Genomic DNA, 19,467 nt, shown 5'->3' with positions numbered 1-19,467 from the left:
TCCCTTTTCTCCACACCCTATCCAACTTTTATTATTCGTAGACTTTTTAATGGTGGCCATTCTGACTGATGTGAAGTAGTACCTCGTAATTTTGATCTGCATTTCTCTAATAATTGGCAATAATGAGCATCTTTTCATATGCCTGTTTGCCATCTATAGGTCTTCTTTGAAGAAGTGTCTGTTGAAGTCTTCTGCCCATTTTTTGATCAGATTGTTTCTTTGTTATTAAGTTATATGAGCTGTTTGTATATTTTGAAAATTAAGCCCTTGCCAGTTGCATAATTTGCAACTATTTTCTACCATTGGAAGAAGCACAAACTAGAATCAAGATTGCCGGGAGAAATATCAATAACCTCAGATATGCAGATGACACCACCCTTACGGCAGAAAGTGAACAGGAACTAAAAAGCGTCTTGATGAAAGTGAAAGAGGAGAGTGAAAAAGTTGGTTTAAAGCTCAACATTCAGAAAACGAAGATCATGGCATCCAGTCCCATCCCTTCATGGCAAATAGATGGGGAAACAGTGGAAACAGTGTCAGACTTTATTTTGGGGGCTCCAAGATCACTGCAGATGGTGATTGTAGCCATGATTGTTATCTAATTATAGATTGTTTTTTTTGCTTTGTTTATGGCTTCCTTTGCTGTATGGAAGCTTGTAAGTTTGATTCAGTTCAGTTCAGTTCAGTCGCTCAGTCATGTCTGACTCTTTGCGACCCCATGAATTGCAGCACGCCAGGCCTCCCTGTCCATCATTAACTCCGCGAGTTCACTCAAATTCATGTGCATTGAGTCGGTGATGCCATCCAGCCATCTCATCTTCTGTCGTCCCCTTCTCCTGCCCCCAATCCCTCCCAGCATCAGAGTCTTTTCCAATGAGTCAACTCTTAGCATGAGGTGGCCAAAGTACTGGAGTTTCAGCTTTAGCATCATTCCTTCCAAAGAAGACCCAGGGCTGATCTCCTTTAGAATGGACTGGTTGGATCTCCTTGCAGTCCAAGGGACTCTCAAGAATTTTCTCCAACACCACAGTTCAAAAGCATCAATTCTTTGGCGCTCAGCTTTCTTCACAGTCCAACTCTCACATCCATACATGACCACTGGAAAAACCATAGCCTTGACTAGACGGACCTTTGTTGGCAAAGTGATGTCTCTGCTTTTCAATATGCTGTCTAGGTTGGTCATAACTTTTCTTCCAAGGAGTAAGCATCTTTTAATTTCATGGCTACAATCACCATCTGCAGTGATCTTGGAGCCCCCAAAATAAAGTCTGACACTGTTTCCACTGTTTCCCCATCTATTTGCCATGAAGGGATGGGACTGGATGCCATGATCTTCGTTTTCTGAATGTTGAGCTTTAAACCAACTTTTTCACTCTCCTCTTTCACTTTCATCAAGACGCTTTTTAGTTCCTGTTCACTTTCTGCCGTAAGGGTGGTGTCATCTGCATATCTGAGGTTATTGATATTTCTCCCGGCAATCTTGATTCTAGTTTGTGCTTCTTCCAGCCCAACATTTCTCATGATGTACTCTGCATAAAAGTTAAATAAGCAGGGTGACAATATACAGCCTTGATGTACTCCTTTTCCTATTTGGAACCAGTCTGTTCTGTGTCCAGCTCTAACTGTTGCTTCCTGACCTGCATATAGGTTTCTCAAGAGGCAGCTCAGGTGGTCTGGTATTCCCATCTCTTTCAGAATTTTCCACAGTTTATTGTGATCTACACAGTCAAAGGCTTTGGCATAGTCAATAAATCAGAAATAGATGTTTTTCTGGAACTCTCTCACTTTTTCCATGATCCAGAGGATGTTGGCAATTTGATCTCTGGTTCCTCTGCCTTTTCTAAAACCAGCTTGATCCATTTATATTTGCTTTTGTTATATTGCCTTCGGAGACTGACCTAAGATAACCATCATGTATTGATTTTATTTCAACTGGGGGATGTTCTTTTCAACATGTTTTGAGTATCATTAACTCTTAGGTCCTTCCTTCAAGTAGTTCTACCCCCATTGTTTTCCCCTCTTCTGATCTGTTTGAAGCTTTGGTGGTGTGGTGGAGAAAGAAACTCCCAGCAGTGGTAGTGAGGAGAAAAGGGCCAGCTGCCAAGCACCCTGGTGAGGGAGGGCGAGTCCCAAGTGGGCTGCCATTCCAGAAAGACACTCCAACTTAGAGCCTGACTGTGCTGAGAATAATGAACTTGGATTGTTTTCTTTTTTTAACTTAAGGACTCTGTGTGTGTGTGTGTGTGTGTGTGTGTGTGTGTGTGTGTTCATTCTTGTTTTGCTGTTTTTGTTTTTTTTTTTTAATGACTGACAAAATCCCACTGAAATGACACTCCTCACAATGTAGCATTCACTGACTTGCTTCATTAAGTCAGCTGGGTCGAGCCTAGTGTGAATGAAGTGAAGGCCACAGGTTTTTCTCTCTTTGTTGAGTCAGTTGTTTTCACAGAGAACAGCTTTTGCATTATCACAGGAAAAGAAACCAGTGGAACTGTATCCCTACTACTTAAGTGCTAAAACTATGTACGTTTACATGTGGTTATCTTTGAGTCTTTGCAGCATCATGGAGAAGGCGATGGCACCCCACTCCAGTCTGGTGGGCTGCAGTCCATGGGGTCGCACAGAGTCGGACACGACTGAAGCGACTTAGCAGCGGCAGCAGCAGCATCATTATAAAATAGATATTACTACTCTCACTTCTTGCTGAAGAAGGGGGTGTATCTTCACAATATCACTATGAAATAAATAAACAAATGTCATGACCCCCATTTCCAGCGGAGGCCCCAGGGGTCCGGAGGATGGCAACTGTGCTGGCTTGACTGGGACAGCGATGTGACCCTCTGTGTGGGCTGCTGCTAGCCGGTTGCCTAGGCAGGCCCTTTCCATTGAGGCCTTGTTTCAAAACCTAATTTTTAGTCTTGCTGGTCCATACACTGGACTTTTTCTGTGAGCTCAGAGATACTCAGATTCTCTAGTGATATTCTTGGGCTAACATAGTTTTTCTATGGATGATGGATCAGCCAGAAAGCTTATGTCTTTATTAATATGGCATTTCTTCTTTCTAAGGACCAGGAAAGACATCCTCTTTCCAAAATCAAGGGCTCACAGACTTCTCTTGCCCTTCATTCCAGTCTGATCCCCTCAGTGCCCCTGAGTTCTTCCTGAAATATGCATCCGGCCATTTCACTCCCTTGAAGGACCACTCAGGGACACCTTGCTCCCCTCAGGTTAAAGCTGAAGCTCCATTACTTAAGTCACAAACCTTTCTCTCTTTGGAGTCATCTCTTCTCTCTTCACTCAGTTTTAGGGATATTGAACACCCCCATCAGCCCTGAATCTTTTTTGCATCTGTGCTTTGGTTTATTCTGGTCACTTTGCTAAGATCATAGTCTTCCTAGTTTTTTCCTCTTCACTGTAACCCATTTATCTGTCTATTTCAGGGCACAGCTTAGACCTAGCATCCATCTGGAAGCTTCCCCTGATCCTCCTAATCTCAGTTATTTGCTCCCACCCTCAAGTCAAAGTCATCTAATAAAACTTGTGTTTCCTCTATAATAGTTTGTGTTGAATTGTGTCCTGTTTATCTATCTGGTAACCCTCACCAGAATCAAAGTTCTCTGAGGCCGGGTCCATCTTTCATTCACTATTACTTTTCTACCTCATACTTGTCACAGCCTTCATATTCAGGAAGTGCTTAATAAAGTTTTCTTGAATGAATAGAGAATGAAAGACCTCTGTTGAAGCCTTTGCCTTGCCACTTTCTAGTGTGTGACTTTTGCTTTATATGTAGGAAACTGTAGGCCCTCAGTTTCCTCATTTATGAAAAGAGAAATTTCATTGAGATGATATGAAATTCTTTCCAATCATGAACATGTTGGGATTCTAATGCAACTCGTTAGCCATCCAGAAGCTATAAATCAGTAGTCAGTCACACCTTGCAAATGATAAGTTGGGAGCATTGCCACAGAATTCATTTCTTGAACATGGATTGATTATTTCACTTCATCCACTTATATGTATATTAATGGTCATTAGATTCATACCTGTTCTTGTGTTGATTTTTCTGTCCTTAACTCAAGGGCTTATTTTCTGCTGGAATACTCTCTGCATCTACACTGATAGAAACATCTGAAAGGAGCCTTTTAAGCCTGAGAAAATGATAAATTCTGTTTATGTCCACTGTTTGGTTCTTATGTCCACTAATTTTTTACCTAGAGGGGCTTAATGAAATCTTTTACTGTACTAATAATTTCAAGTGAAGGTAATTAAACAAGCCATTATATGAGAACAGCACTATCAAATAAGAAAAAGATCTGCAAGTTTTGCTGAATTTTTTTTTTTTTTTGGTGAACTTGAGTTGGTAATGGACATAATACCATATATTAACAATGTGGAATATTTGATATGAAAATGAAAGGGAAAAAGAGAACTACCAACATGCCAGCTATAAGAATATGAATATGAAATGTTAATCATTGCAGTGACTCACACATGATGTCTGCTGGGTTATCCCTTATGAGGGAATCCGTGTCAAACTACAAGACTGCATCTGAGCTTAAAGATTTTGGAGGCTGCTTCCATGTACATTCTTAGTGCTTATTATCATAGGAATCAGAATCTTACCATGTCTCAAGTACATCTTGCTACTAAATTAAACATGTTTAGGTATTTCATTAATATTTATGTGTAGTAATCTGAAGTAGTAATTTACTAAGAGTTTCTATAGGTGCAATTGCTAAGTTGCTTCAGTCGTGTCCAACTCTGTGTGACCCCAGAGACGGCAGCCCACCAGGCTCCCCGGCCCCTGGGATTCTCCAGGCAGGAACACTGGAGTGGGTTGCCATTTCCTTCTCCAATGCGTGAAAGTGAAAAGGGAAAGTGAAGTCGCTCAGTCCTGTCCGACTTAGCGACCCCATGGACTGCAGCCCACCAGGCTCCTCTGTCCATGGGATTTTCCAGGCAAGAGTACTGGAGTGGGGTGCCATTGCCTTCTCTGTAGGTGCAATTAATTTTTCCTAAAATTTGCTCTCTGTTTCCTGGTAATTATGACTAACTCAAGACTTAAAAGCTGAATTTCAAAATTCTTTCTTTTTTTTTCTCTGAGTGTGCAGCACGAACCTTGCTCCCGCTGACCTGGGCCGCGCCTTGCTCACCCCTCAAAATTATTTCTTTTTTTCCCTGTGGGGGGGCCTTGGCTCATGATGCCCGGGCCCAGGGGTGGCTCCCGGTCACAGGCCCGCCACCCACCGCTACTGCCACCACTGCTGTCTCCGGACGTAGCCGCAGCCGCTGCCGCCGCCGGCCCTGCTCGGCCGCCATCGCTGTGAGGCGGCTGACCGCGACAGCTCCTCCTCCGCCTCCAAAATTATTTCTTAACCTTACTACGAAGCCTTGCTCATTTCAATGTTATTAAAATTATATACCTGATGGGTTAAGACAGCAATACCATAAGTATTCTAGGTAAACTCACTATAAATATATTTTATTTTGTTTTTAACTGAAAGTTATCTTGTCCAATACAGAATTTCTTTTATCTTTGGACAAAACTGTATATGGCTAGTTTATAGGGTAATTACCATCAGGGTTCTTTTCCTCTTTCTTTTCCTCTTACTTTTATATATTGTTGCTTATGTAGCAATCCATGATGATCTCTGACCTTGTGGCTCAGCAAAGCCTGCTTCCAGGTCAGCTGGCCATGACCTTGTTTGGACAGAGCACAGTCTTTTAGCAGCACATCAGGAAAACACCAAAGACAAATGCATTTGTTCTTCCTCTACGTACAAGTTACTCTAAATCACAACCAGTGAAAATGATTTAATGACTCAAATACTTGGTACAAAAACCTTGATGAAAATCTATGTTTTTAAGCAAGTAAGAGTGTATCTTTATTTCATGTGGAAAATTGTGGTGGTTTATTTGAAACAGCTTTTGCATTTTATTATAGATTACTTAAATTACTTTTCAAAAAGTAGGCTAGAAAAATTAACAAACTAGTGCTCATATTTACATGTCCTACACTCCAATACTTTGGCCACCTCATGCAAAGAGTTGAATCATTGGAAAAGACCCTGATACTGGGAGGGATTGGGGGCAGGAGGAGAAGGGGACGACAGAGGATGAGATGGCTGGATGGCATCACCAACTCAATGTTTATGAGTTTGGGTGAACTCCAGGAGTTGGTGATGGACAATGAGGCCTGGCGTGCTGCGATTCATGGGGTTGCAAAGAGTCAGACACAACTAAGCAACTGAACTGAACTGTTGAAAGTGAATTCCAATTTTTATGCAAAATATAGGGTATATGGCTAAATAAAATATAGTTCAAATCTTGAAAGTTACTCATCATTTTGATGCTCAACTGAATATTCTAAATTTGGCCATATTCTTTTAAAATGTTAATTATTTCCATCACTAATGTCAGTGATTCTTAATGGTGGGTGGTGAGGGTCTATTTTGTTTTATTATTATTATTTTTAATGAGTGATATGGGTTTTTAATTTTTAATTAATTAATTTATTTCATTATTGGCTGCACTGGCTCTTCTGTGCTGCCTGTGGGCTTTCTCTAGTTCTGGCAAGCAGGGCTACTCTCCGGTTGCAGTGCACAGGCTTCTTACTGCAGTGGCTTCTCTTGTTGCAAAGCCCAGGCTTTAGAGCATGCAGGCTTCAGTAGTTGAAGTGCATGGGCTCAGTATTGCGGTTCCTGGGCCCTAGAGCATGGGCTCAGTAGATGTGACTCGCAGGTTTATTTGCACCACATGTGAAGTCTTCCCAGACCAGGGATCGAACCTGTGTCCCCTGCACCAGCAGGTGGATTCTTTACCACTGGACCACCAGGGAAATTCAGGACTGTTTTATAAACAATGTAGTATGCTGTCTTGTAGCTCTGATTTTTTAGATTACTTAATTTGAAATTTCAAATAGCATTATAGGAAAATAAGAAAGGTTTTCATTATCAGAAGATTGAGAAACCTGTTTTAACTAATCTGCAGTTAAGAAAAAGTTGGTCCATGGCAGTATTTTTGATGGAGAATAAACAGAAGGAAATGAGTTGTTCCCATGGAGCAGGAATCCAGACATTCTATGTGAGTCAGAAGTGTGAATAGCCAAAAATGCAGGGAAGGACATGTTTGGAGAAGTTAAAAGGAAGAAGGAAAGAATACAGTGCCCAGAACAGTTCTTTGCACATAGCAAGCACTCAATAAATAGTTCTGAGCAAATAAATGAACTTAGACTGTGCAACCATATGAAGCAGGCGTCTAATTTACTTCTGATATCGAGTACAGAAGTGACACAAAGGTAGTTAGTAGGGGTGTGGAGAGACTTAAGCTCTTTGGGCATCACTAGAAGTCTTATTCATGTTTAAATGAAGACAAATCTTAGATACCAGTTTACCTAACTGACATTTTCATCTTTAGAAAGATGAAGAAGGGCTTCCCTGGAGGCTCAGTGGTAAAGAATCTGCCTGCCAATGCAGGAGATCTGGGTTCAATCCCTGATCCAGGAAGATCCCACATGCCACAGAGCAACTAAGCTTGTGCACCACTGTCGAGCCTGTGCTCTAGAGCCCAAGAGCCACGACCACTGACGTCTGCTCAGTCTAGAGCCCGTGCTCCACAACAGGAGAAGCCGTTGCGATGAGAAGCCCATGCGCCACAACCAGAGGGAGCCCCCACTCTCTGCAACTAGAGAAAAGCCTGTGTGGCAATGAAGACCCAGCACAGTCAAAAATAAATACAAATTTTAAAAAGAAAAGAAAGGTAAAGAAGATGAAGGAAATGTCTATTTGGGGATCAAATTTTAACCAAGAAGAGATTTCTTGGTGAAATAGAAATGGAAAGAATGTGTGTCCATTTATTCAACAGATATTCAGTGGGCATCTGCTGCGTTCAGGCACTCGGAAGACAGTGGCTATGATGTCATCTTGCTTTTGTGATAACCAGGGAGCAGGTGACATACATGCTGTGGACTTCAGGAGGGAAATTTCAAATAGTCAAAGAAGTAGATGTGCTTCTATAGTCTGAGACTCCAAAAGAGAAGATGACAAAGGAAATGAGAAACCCAACCCTTAAATTCAGATTAGGGCCCTTTCTATGTGCTCCCGAAACTCCTGAAAACCCCTTGACAAGTCCAGTGTCAGGCTCAATCAGAATTCCCCTGCACTCATCTCTACTCTGAAGGTTTATGCTCTAAGAACTTCCCTGGTGGCTCAGATGGTAAAGAATCTGCCTGCAATGCGAGAGACCTGGGTTCGATCCCTGGGTTTGGAAGGTCCCCTGAAGAAGGAAAAGGCTATCCACTCCAGTATTCTTGCCTGGAGAATCCCATGGACAGAGGAGCCTGGTGGGCTACAGTCCATGGGGTTGCAAAGAGTTGGACGCGACTGAGCAACTGGAACCAGAGATCAAATTGCCAACATCCGCTGGATCATAGAAAAAGCAAGAGAGTTCCAGAGAAACATCTATTTCTGCTTTATTGACTATGCCAAAGCCTTTGACTGTGTGGATCACAATAAACTGTGGGAAATTCTTCAAGAGATGGGAATACCAGACCACCTGATCTGCCTCTTGAGAAATTTGTATGCAGGTCAGGAAGCAACAGTTAGAACTAGACATGGAACAACAGACTGGTTCCAAATAGGAAAAGGAGTACATCAAGACTGTATATTGTCACCCTGCTTATTTAACTTATATGCAGAGTACATCATGAGAAACGCTGGACTGGAAGAAACACAAGCTGGAATCAAGATTGCCGGGAGAAATATCAATAACCTCAGATATGCAGATGACACCACCCTTATGGCAGAAAGTGAAGAGGAACTAAAAAGCCTCTTGATGAAAGTGAAAGAGGAGTGAAAAAGTTGGCTTAAAGCTCAACATTCAGAAAATGAAGATCATGGCATCTGATCCCATCACTTCATGGGAAATAGATGGGGAACAGTGGAAACAGTGTCAGACTTTATTTTTCTGGGCTCCAAAATCACTGCAGATGGTGATTGCAGCCATGAAATTAAAAGACGCTTACTCCTTGGAAGGAAAGTTATGACCAACCTAGATAGCATATTCAAAAGCAGAGACATTACTTTGCCAACAAAGGTCCGGCTAGTCAAGGCTATGGTTTTTCCTGTGGTCATGTATGGATGTGAGAGTTGGACTGTGAAGAAGGCTGAGCGCCGAAGAATTGATGCTTTTGAACTGTGGTGTTGGAGAAGACTCTTGAGAGTCCCTTGGACTGCAAGGACATCCAGCCAGTCCATTCTGAAGGAGATCAGCCCTGGGATTTCTTTGGAAGGAATGATGCTAAAGCTGAATCTCCAGTACTTTGGCCACCTCATGCGAAGAGTTGACTCATTGGAAAAGACTCTGATGCTGGGAGGGATTGGGGGCAGAAGGAGAAGGGGACGACAGAGGATGAGATGGCTGGATGGCATCACTGACTCGATGGATGTGAGTCTGGATGAACTCCGGGAGTTGGTGATGGACAGGGAGGCCTGGCGTGCTGCGATTCATGGGGTCGCAAAGAGTAGGACACGACTGAGCAACTGAACTGAACTGAACTGAACTGAGCAACTAAAAGTGAAACACTTTCACTTTAAGCTTTAAGACAGCAGGGTTGCATCTCTCACACTTATCTTTGTATCCTAGCAAATAGGACAGTACCTGGCACAAAGCTGACACTCACACACCCACATATACTCACACCCACATATACTCACACCCACAATTCATTATATATGTAATGAAGTAAGCAGTAAACAATAATGAAATGCTGATAATATAATCATGAATATTTTTCCAGATTATCAAAGATAATGTACACCTTCACACACACATTCCAAGTCTAACAGTTCAGTTTTTTGAATGATTAGAATTAAAGGGTTAAAAGTTCTAACTAATGAGGAAAAGAAATGGCTGCGGCTATAAAGGGCATGCTCAAAGTAACTCACAATATAAAAGACCATTTCAAGAAGAATGCAGGGAGAGGCAAATAACACAGAACAAATACCAAAGAGAGAGATAATCCCATTAGAATAGTGTCAGGAAGCCTAAAGTCCAGAGTGAGCTGAAGTATGTAAAACATTCTAAAAACAACAAAAGAGACTTAAAAGGCTGGCAAGGAACAATGCTACAGAAAATGACGGTGACAAAATAAGCCAAACATAGAAAACTGGAATGCTTGTGATGTTCAGTACTATGCCCATTTTTGCTAATGACATAGTTATTATTTCTGTCAAGACTGGGATACTATTTTTATTGTTGTTTTTTTTGTTTTGTTTTGTTTTGGTAGACTTTCATTTTACTTTTGTAGAAAAAAAGAACAAGAAATGGATAGGACCTCTGATGAGAAAAACAAAAGGCTATTCATCTCTTCCTATGTTTGCCTTTTAATCAAGGATCATGATTTCTCACCTGGTAAGACAGAACAAAATGTAAAGAAGAGGGAATTGAGGCCCACAGCCGTGAAACACCAGATCCTTAGCTGTTTGGTGTGGATCGGGGTCTCCTGGCCCAGGCTGTAGCCTGAGAACACTCATGCCTGTAACTGTTCCACTCTAGCCAGCCATCTTGGAGGCATTTGTGAATGGAAAGCCCCCCAAGTGCCTGGTGATTGACAAAAAATAGAAAATATGAAATCCCAGGAAAATTCAAAAATTTATTCTGAAACTTTTGAGAACACTCAGAAAAGAAAGAGGTAACTATTAGGCACCAAGAAGAAGTCAAACAGGACTAAATGATTTTCCTGTTCACTAGAGTAACTAGAATGCAAGATGAAGAAAATGTGGTAGATATGGTGTATATGGATTTCATCCAGGCAGTTTTCACAACATCTCAAGATCCTATTATGAATTTAATGAGAACTATGAACTGAATAAAAGAATAGTCAAGTGGATTCACAGCTAGGTTTGCATAACCAAGCCCAAGAAGTGCTAAAGAATGGGTCCATGTGATCTATTGACATCTACTTGTGTTATTTTCTAGATCCTTTATCAATGACTTGAATGACGATTACTCTGATAAAAATAATAGAAATAAGAACCATCTGTTAAACTCTTCTGTTACTCTGTATGTATTCATTTATGTAAAACAATAGTCCTATATAGTTGAGATTTTTATCTCCACTTTACAAATAAGCAGCACAGAGGGTTGAAGTAACTTCCTCAAGGTCACAGAGCTTATAGGTGGCAGAACTGAGATTCAAGCCCAGACTGTTTACTTAATGGCATAAGTTATATGAATTATATCCATCAATATGTGGATGACCAAAGTGAAATGTGAGGCTTTGCAGGTGGCTCAGTGGTAAAGAATCCACTTGCCAACACAGGAGACATGGGTTCGATCCCTTGGTCGGGAAGATCCTCTAGAGAAGGAAATGGCAACCCACTCCAGTATTCTTCCCAGGGAAATCCCACAGACAGAGGAGCCTTGCAAGCTGCTATCCATGGGATCGCAAAAAGAGTTGGACACAGCTTAGCAACTATAAATAAACAACAACAAAGTGAAATGTACAGGTATGTAAAGTTAGAGCTTTGGTGCCCCCACCCCCAAAATAATAATAGAATGGAAAAATTAGCCCAGTGAATAAAGATAAAATTAATTTGAGCCAAATGTAAACTCATACACTCAAGTTCCAAATAAATCAACTGCAAAAGTAAAGATTGGAAAGATAGGACTTATAGCAAATCAGGAAGTCTTGGGAGTTTCATTTAATATTGGCTCACTATGACCAATGAATAGTGTGATTGTCAACCAAGTGCAATCTTAGAGCGAAATTTAAATCATTGTTCTTTTTCCCATTAATAATTTTCTACCCCATTTGACTTTTTTTAACCAAGTCAACTTTCCATTTTTGATTCTAGTTCTAGGGAATACTAAGGTTTTTCAATTTAGTGGAATGAACCCACTAAATAATTTTTAAATGAGTCCCTTTATTTGCGTTGAACCAAAACAATGGCAGCAGACTAGTGGAATAAGCAGAAGCTTGACAGTCAATCCCAGAGTTTGAGTCCCCTTCTTGCTATTAACTGGCTCTGGGACCTTGGCCTTAAAGTTTCAATGCCTAGTTTCCCTCATCTAGAAGATGGCAACAATAACACCTTCCTTGCAGGAACATCCTGAGGACTCAGGAAGTAGACATAAAGAGAAAATTATACGGCATGGTGTTTCTTCACTATTGTAGCCCCAAACAAGTAGGCTGGTGCCTGACACAGAAGGTGCTAGGCAGTGTTTTCTAAGTGAATACCTAATGAATGAATATGTTCAGTAAAGGATGAAAGTGAAAGTCATTAAGTCGTGTCCGACTCTTTGCGACCCCATGGACCATGCAGTCCATGGAATTCTCCAGGCCAGAATACTGGAGTGGGTAGCCTGTCCCTTCTCCAGGGGTTCTTTCCAACCCAGGAATCAAACCTCCTGTATTGCAGGCAGATTCTTTACCAGCTGAGCCACAAGGGAAGCCCAAGAATACTGGGGTGGGTAGCCTATCCCTTCTCCAGGGGATCTTCCAGACCCAGGAATTGAACCCCCGTCTCCTGCATTGCAGGCAGTTTCTTTACCAACTGAGCTATCTGGGAATAGCAGTGTTATCATGAGAAGTCTTTGTAAAGCAACAGACTGATTATTCACAGGTTTGAAGAAGGGGAATGCTTTGTCATAGCTAAATTTATTTTTTCCCATTATACAGCATAGCTTCAGGATTTTTTAAAAACTAAAGTAAAACTATGGACTTTAGGTCATCTTTGTAGTGTTTCCTCAATTCTTACCCCATTTCTTCCCTGAGAAAAATGGGGTAAGGACTTCCATTCCTCTCATTTTGTCTAGTGAGATATTATTTGAAAGCTTGAAATGAAAAATGAAACCAAGTTAAGTCTGGCTGATAGCCATTCAGAAATAGATTTTTTTTTTCTAAGTAGATTAATTTTCAGAGACATTTTCCTCTTTAAGACTTCCTCATTTTTAAAAGAAGCATTTAGTAAAACAACAGGAATATGTTTCCAGTGTCTAATTATCTCTTTTTCAAGGCTGAATTTGGTAAAGTACATAGTATTAGCCGTTGGTCATCTCCCAGGTGAAAAATAAAACCAAATGAAATCTTTAATATAATTTATGACTTTCTTTCCTAGAGCTAAGTGAAACTTGGCTTCATAGCTTTTGTTTGTTTGCAGGCCTTTCATGTTAGTCAGATTAAAACTAATGTTTTTACAAAACTGTAAGGACAAAGAATCAAGTTGAACTGGTTTAAAAAAACAACAAAACTCCAGTATTTAATTCAGCATTTCAAGAATAGCAGAGAAAATAGAGTCTGGTTTCTGACAGTGGGGTGGGATGTGGAGTTGGGGTGGGGTGGGAATGAGAAAGAACTCTCCCAGTTGCTAAAAGGAAAACGAAACAAGGATGTTATCTCTTCGCTGTTACGAACAGGACAAGCGTATAATTGAAACCAAAGCACATAACACCTTTTCACATACTGCCTTCTGATGTCATCTAATTACTTACTGCCTGCTAATCTTATCTCCTTCAGAAGCCTATCTTAAAATTACGCTGAGTTACCATTAGCTAAACACATCTCATCTAGCCAAGACACATAAATGGACTCCCAGTAAATATTTTGTTGAGTTTTGTGGACTGCGCAGGTGGGTTTTCTTTCTGGCCTCATGCATGGCTGACTCGTTCATGCCAGAGAGGTTTTGGTTTTGCTCTTTCTCTTACCTGAAATGCCATTCGCATCATTGGCAGTACTGCCTCAAAGCAGTGCAAAAGAGCGCCTCCTCTCCCCTGATTAACCCACCTAAACTGAAGCCATCTCACCCATCGAGAAGCCTGTTTTATAAACATGGTTGTAGTCATTTCAGAATGATTTAAGATTCTAATTCCTCTTGGCTCTGGCATCACTCATACCCCTACAATATACACACCTCAGGAATAGGCATTGAGTCTTATTTCCCACAGCAATACACACAGGCACACCCCTACACATGCAGTGTCCACCCATGGAAGGCACACTCAGAGGACGTGTTCTACAGCAGGGTAATGAAATGTTTAACATTAGTGAAAAAAGCCAGACAGCCCTGATTGTTTGTCTCTATCATCTGCCAAGAATGGGTATAAATGGAAACAAGGCTGTGAGAGATGGATATTTTTCATCAGATAAGTTATCAAAACCTAATACATTTACACCTCAAAATTGCTTTAAAGTAGATTGGATGACTAACAGAAAGTCTTTCAAAGGGAAGTAATATATGGTATTATATTTATTTGAGAGACCTGTACAATATTTGAACTACTGTACAAAAACCAGTTTTGAATCATTCAGTCTTTAGAAAAATGATTTGGAAGAGATTAAACTATATATCGCTGTGGCTTATAGACAGTCATAAGCATTTGGTACCTTCCAAACTTCACCCAGTGTGAGTTGAGCCATAGGGCAGGCTGAGACTCAGAGCAAGGTGCATGCTTTCAGGCCTTTGATTGCTGTACACTAAAGAAATAAGCAGACAGTTTGTGAGAAGGTTTACAAAGAACCCATAGTGTGCATAAGGGTATCAACAACAACGAAAATCCATACGTATAGGTGGAGTTAGAGAGTATTTAATGGTGAGGTTAGTGGTTAAATGTGTTTAGCATTGGGCTAGAAACCACTCTTTTTTCCTCATATTCCATAGAAAAGATACATTTTCAGACAGAGCTTTGATGGAGGTGAACGGGAGGGCTAGTCTAGCTACCTGATTATCCTGCATACAAGTCTCTGAGTTAAGAAAATAAGTAGGAGATGTTGGGAAAGTTACCTGGTTAAAGACATGGGATACGTGGGGTCCAATATGGGAAGATATAGAGGGCTTCAGTGTCCATGACTGGCTGGAACACTGCTGGGTTGGAGATAAGTGGGGAGAAGGAGAAGGAGTGGATTGGAGGGTGTGTAAGTGAGGTGGCTAGAGTGGCATTTGACACCGCTTGTTTTAATGTGACAACGCTCGTTTTAAGTGATTCCCCAATACTTGATGTTGAAACCTGGGGAGTAAATCATTGCAACCAAGAAAAGAAAAATAAAAGTGAGAAGACATTTATTTATTCCTCTTTTTCCACATGTCTTTATTGAACATTTCAAAGGTCAAGGACACTCTCCTAAGTACTTTGGAAAAGAGAAAGGAGAAATTGAATTGGTCAGAGACAGGCTTTTTAAAAGGAAGGGATTCTTTCTGTAATTCATTTTTTAAAAGTACTTATTAATTTTCCCAAAACAGCATATATTTCAGTTGGCAAATTTTTATTTTTTATTATAGCTAGAAATTGAAATAAAATTTGCTAAGGCAGTGAATATGATGTCTAGAATTTTGAACCTATCAGTCAAAATGAGTTTTATTATCTGTGATTGCATTAGAATAAATTCAAGGACATTAAAATTATGTTAATTCTCTCTTTTATCCATCTTGATACAATTACCTAAAATCAGCATGTATCAAAGGAGATTTCATAATTTTTAAGCTCTTCTGTTATTAGCTCTAAGACTTTATTTGAACTTTATCCTTTCCGTGTTATAGCTGCTCATTGCCCTCTGAAGACAAGTACCTTGAAGGTCAACTTGGTCACTAGAGCACTGACCACACCTGCCAACATAGGGCAGGAAAGTGTGATCTGGCATGGGTTTCTGAGTCATTCTACAAAGAAGAGGTGTTATAGTCTTGGATTTACTTTTGCTTGTGCTGAAATTTTAAGAACATGATAAACAAATGGCTCTGTGGACACCAAGCCCTGGGAGTCTCTCAGGATGCTGCAGTCAGGCCTCAGCCTTGTGCTGCCACCCACAGCTCCCTCTAATTGCCCTTTGCCTCATTTAAAGTGGCAGCATCCATGGTGAGGAAAGGGTATATCTACATGAGGGCAACTTGTGGTCAGAAGATTGTGTTTCAAGGACCAGCTCCATCACTGGCCAGATGCATGACCATAGCCTTTTATGGCATAGTTTTTCACCTGCAAAGTGAAGATGGAGGAAAGCAACCACATATGCTTTGGAGGAATTGATGAGATTATTTATCTATTTAGATTTATTTTATAATGCATAATGTGCCCCAAGCACTGTTTTAATCACTTGAAAAATGTGAACTCATTTCATCTTCATTACTACACTCTGAGGTAGTTACTATAAATAGCCTCAGTTTACTGATGAGGAAATGAAGGTGTAGAGAGGTTGAGTAACTTACCTAGGTCCCCAAACCAGTAAGAGGCAGAGTTGAGATTCAAACTTGGTAAATTGCAGTTACTTATTTTCTATCATAAGAAGATAAAGAAGAATCTGAATAGCAGAAAATGGGCAGTGTTTCCTCTTTGTGATCATTTAGGGGACCCTGATTCTGTGGCAAATAGATGGGGGAAATGGAAACAGTGACAGACTGTATTTTCTTTGGCTCCAAAATCACTGTGGATGGTGACTGCAGCCATGAAATTAAAAGATGCTTGCTCCTTGGAGGAAAAGCTATGACAAACCTAGACAGCATATTAAAAAGCAGAGACTTCACTTTGCCAATACAAAGCTAAATCAAAGCTATGGTTTTTCCAGTAGTCATTAAATGAGGCTGAGCACCAAAGAATTGATGGTTTCAAACTATGGTGCTGAAGAAGACTCTTGGGAATCCCTTGGACAGCAAGGGGAGATCAAACCAGTCAATCCTAAAGGAAATCAACCCTGAATATTCATTAGAAGAACTGATGCTGATGCTGAAGCTGAAGCTCCAATGCTTTGACCACCTGATTCGAAGAGCTGACTCACTGGAAAAGACCCTGATGCTGGGAAAGATTGAAGGTGGGAGGAAAAGGGGGATGACAGAGGATGAGATGGTTGGATGGCATCATTGACTCAATGGACATGAGTTTGAGCAAATTCCTGGGGATGGTGAAGGCCTGGGAAGCCTGGTCTGCTACACCTCATGGGGTCATGAAGAGTTGGACATGACTGAGCGACTGAACAACAAACACCAAAGATACTGTGTGTCTGGTGACTATGGCACCATAATTAATGCAGACACCCCTGCCACAGGGCTGGCTATGAAGCTCTCTGGCTGACTGCCTGGGAGTAGTTAGTGAGACGATGGGGACAAAGAGAGGCCTGAACCTAAGGAAAAATAGTGCCTTTCTCAGAATGTGTTGAATTTACGAGGGATTTTTCTTTCTTTCTTTCTTTTTTTAAACATCAAACCAGCAAACAAACATGTATAAGACCACGGTGCCTGTAGGTGACACAGGCCTGACAGGCAAGAAAGCCTTCTCTCTTCTGAGTTCCAATGGTTATCCCCACCCCCAAGCTCCTCACACTGGCTTTTCATTGGTAAAATCCACTTTAAAAAACTTCATTCCTATGGGTGAGAGCATCACCCCAAATAAAATGTATATACCCCTGGACACAGTAGTACCTTATTCATTGGGTGTAAGATTAGCTGGCAGTTGCCTCCAGTTAGGTCTGGAGCCAGGAACAGGTTTTAGAACAGGGAGGAGGTGCAGGGCGAGGAATGTTTGCTGATTGATTGACCTGCCTATCCTGGTGTCACAGAAAGATTAGAAGCCCTTAACTGACTCACATTCTCAGAAACTGACCTTTGGAAGGATGACTGCGGTCCCGCCCGCACTGTCTCTGAGTCTCTGGGGCAGTCAGTGTAAAAGTTCCAAGTTCAATCTTACAGCTCTGCCTTCCCCAAGTGGGGAAGAACGAAAAACTGAGCATTCGCTAACAGAGGCCTGAAAGCCAGAGCACGGGGCAGTTTTAGGAAACAAGGATACAAGGAAACAAGCATTTTCGCAGAAGGTGAGTCCCTCCAAGCCTCAGATGTCCTCAGCCACCATCCCACCCCTGGTTATCTTGCCACCACACTCAGGATCCTGCTACTTATCCCAGTCTCCGACTCCACCTGAGTCACACTGTTAAGATGACTGGACACAGTAAAAGCAAGTTGCTAAAGGTGGTCAGTTCAGGGGAAAGGCTTATCTGTCTGTTGAGAAAGGCAGCCAAGCCGGGCATGGGAAGCCCTGATTTGGACGCCTTACCAAGTGAGTTGAGGTGGATTTTGTGAGAAAGGCTTAGGAGCAATGGTACCGGGTTGGGGAAGGAGGCATGAGAGGGTCCGGCTGCCTCTAGTTCTCTTCTGCCTCAGTTCCCTAGCATTTCTCTCCCAGCAGATGCCATCATAGCCTGTTTTGATTCAGTCGGTGCCAGGGGCAAACGTTTCAAGGAAGAAGATGGGACCTGACTTTCTCCACTACTTTGAGAAAACCATTCAGTGTTTACTGGGAGGGTGCTGACTTAATGAAGCAGGAATATTGTGAGTTCCTTAGAAGAAAGGTTTTTGAAACCAGAATACGCTCTGGAGAGATGGTGGCTTTCTTTACCAGATGTTTATTCCGTGACAAATGAGACCACTTCCCTGAACTGGCGGTGAAGGTAGAGCTTTGTTTGCCAGGTTTTGTTAGTACTTTTCTTTGCCAGGCCAGAGCTATAATGCAGAACCGCAGTGCGTGTTTTCTTTGGAGATGGGTATCAGTGTTTCCCTTCAAGATTTGCTGTAAAAACAAGCCGACTTCCAGCCCACCCCCTCTGCAAGTCTGCCCCTAACCCTCTGATGAGACTGGCTAGCTGGGTTGATCGCAACCCCAGTGGTGCTCTGCCCCAAACCTTAAGCCAGTTCAATTCCAGGTCTAATTTCCTGAGTCCACATGCTGCTTTCCTCCCCCACCTCCTCTTTTCTGTATTTTTGCTTGTATATCTATCTCTGTCACATGGTTTAAGCTCCTTTGGGGGCAGGTATTTTTTTAGGGCTCCAGAATCACTGCAGATGGTGATTGCAGCCATGAAATTAAAAGACGCTTGCTCCTTGGAAGGAAAGTTATGACCAACCTAGACAGCATATTAAAAAGCAGAGACATTACTTTGTCCACAATAGTCCATCTAGTCAAGGCTATGGTTCTTCTAGTGGTCATATATGGATGTGAGAGTTGGACTATAAAGAAAGCTGAGTGCCGAAGAATGGATGCTTTTGAACTGTGGTGTTGGATAAGACTCTCGAGAGTCCCTTGGACTGCAAGGAGATCCAACCAGTCCATCCTAAAACAGATCAGTCCTGGGTGTTCATTGGAAGGACTGATGTTGAAGCTGAAACTCCAATACTTTGGCCACCTGATGAGAAGAGGTGACTCATTTGAAAAGACTCTGATGCTGGGAAAGATTGAGGGCAGGAGGAGAAGGGGACGACAGAGGATGAGATGGTTGGATGTCATCACCGACTCAATGGACATGGGTTTGGGTAGACTCTGGCAGTTGGCAATGGACAGGGAGGCCTGCAGTGCTGCGGTTCATGGGGTTGCTGTGTCGGACATGACTGGGCAACTGAAATGAACTGAACTGAACTCCTGGAGTCAGGAGGTCCGAGTTCAGATCCCAGCTCAGGCACTTGCCTGCAGTGTGACTTAAGGAGCTCACCATTGTGTGCT

The 19,467-nt window shown here is 41.7% G+C and overlaps 1 protein-coding gene across 14 annotated transcripts in view; it reads left to right on the top strand.

The window, feature by feature from the left end:
* Positions 1–19,467, top strand: part of SPATS2L (spermatogenesis associated serine rich 2 like) — a 191,773-nt gene that overhangs the window by 59,865 nt on the left and 112,441 nt on the right. For 2 of the 14 annotated variants that reach the window (XM_086346834.1, XM_086346781.1), the window contains exon 1: positions 17,549–17,788. The exons of 11 other annotated variants lie outside the window; for them this stretch is intronic. The gene's annotated coding sequence lies outside the window, so the exon portion shown is untranslated. Of the gene's footprint in view, positions 1–17,548; positions 17,789–19,467 lie in introns of those variants that run through there. One more of the 14 variants, XM_086346813.1, reaches the window with a different exon arrangement.

The sequence above is a fragment of the Bos grunniens genome, chromosome 2, assembly GCF_055505025.1.
Source record: "Bos grunniens cultivar Pamir isolate PY7600 chromosome 2, Bosgru_T2T1.0, whole genome shotgun sequence".
NCBI lineage: Eukaryota > Metazoa > Chordata > Mammalia > Artiodactyla > Bovidae > Bos > Bos grunniens.
This window is presented reverse-complemented; position numbering and strand designations above follow the sequence as displayed.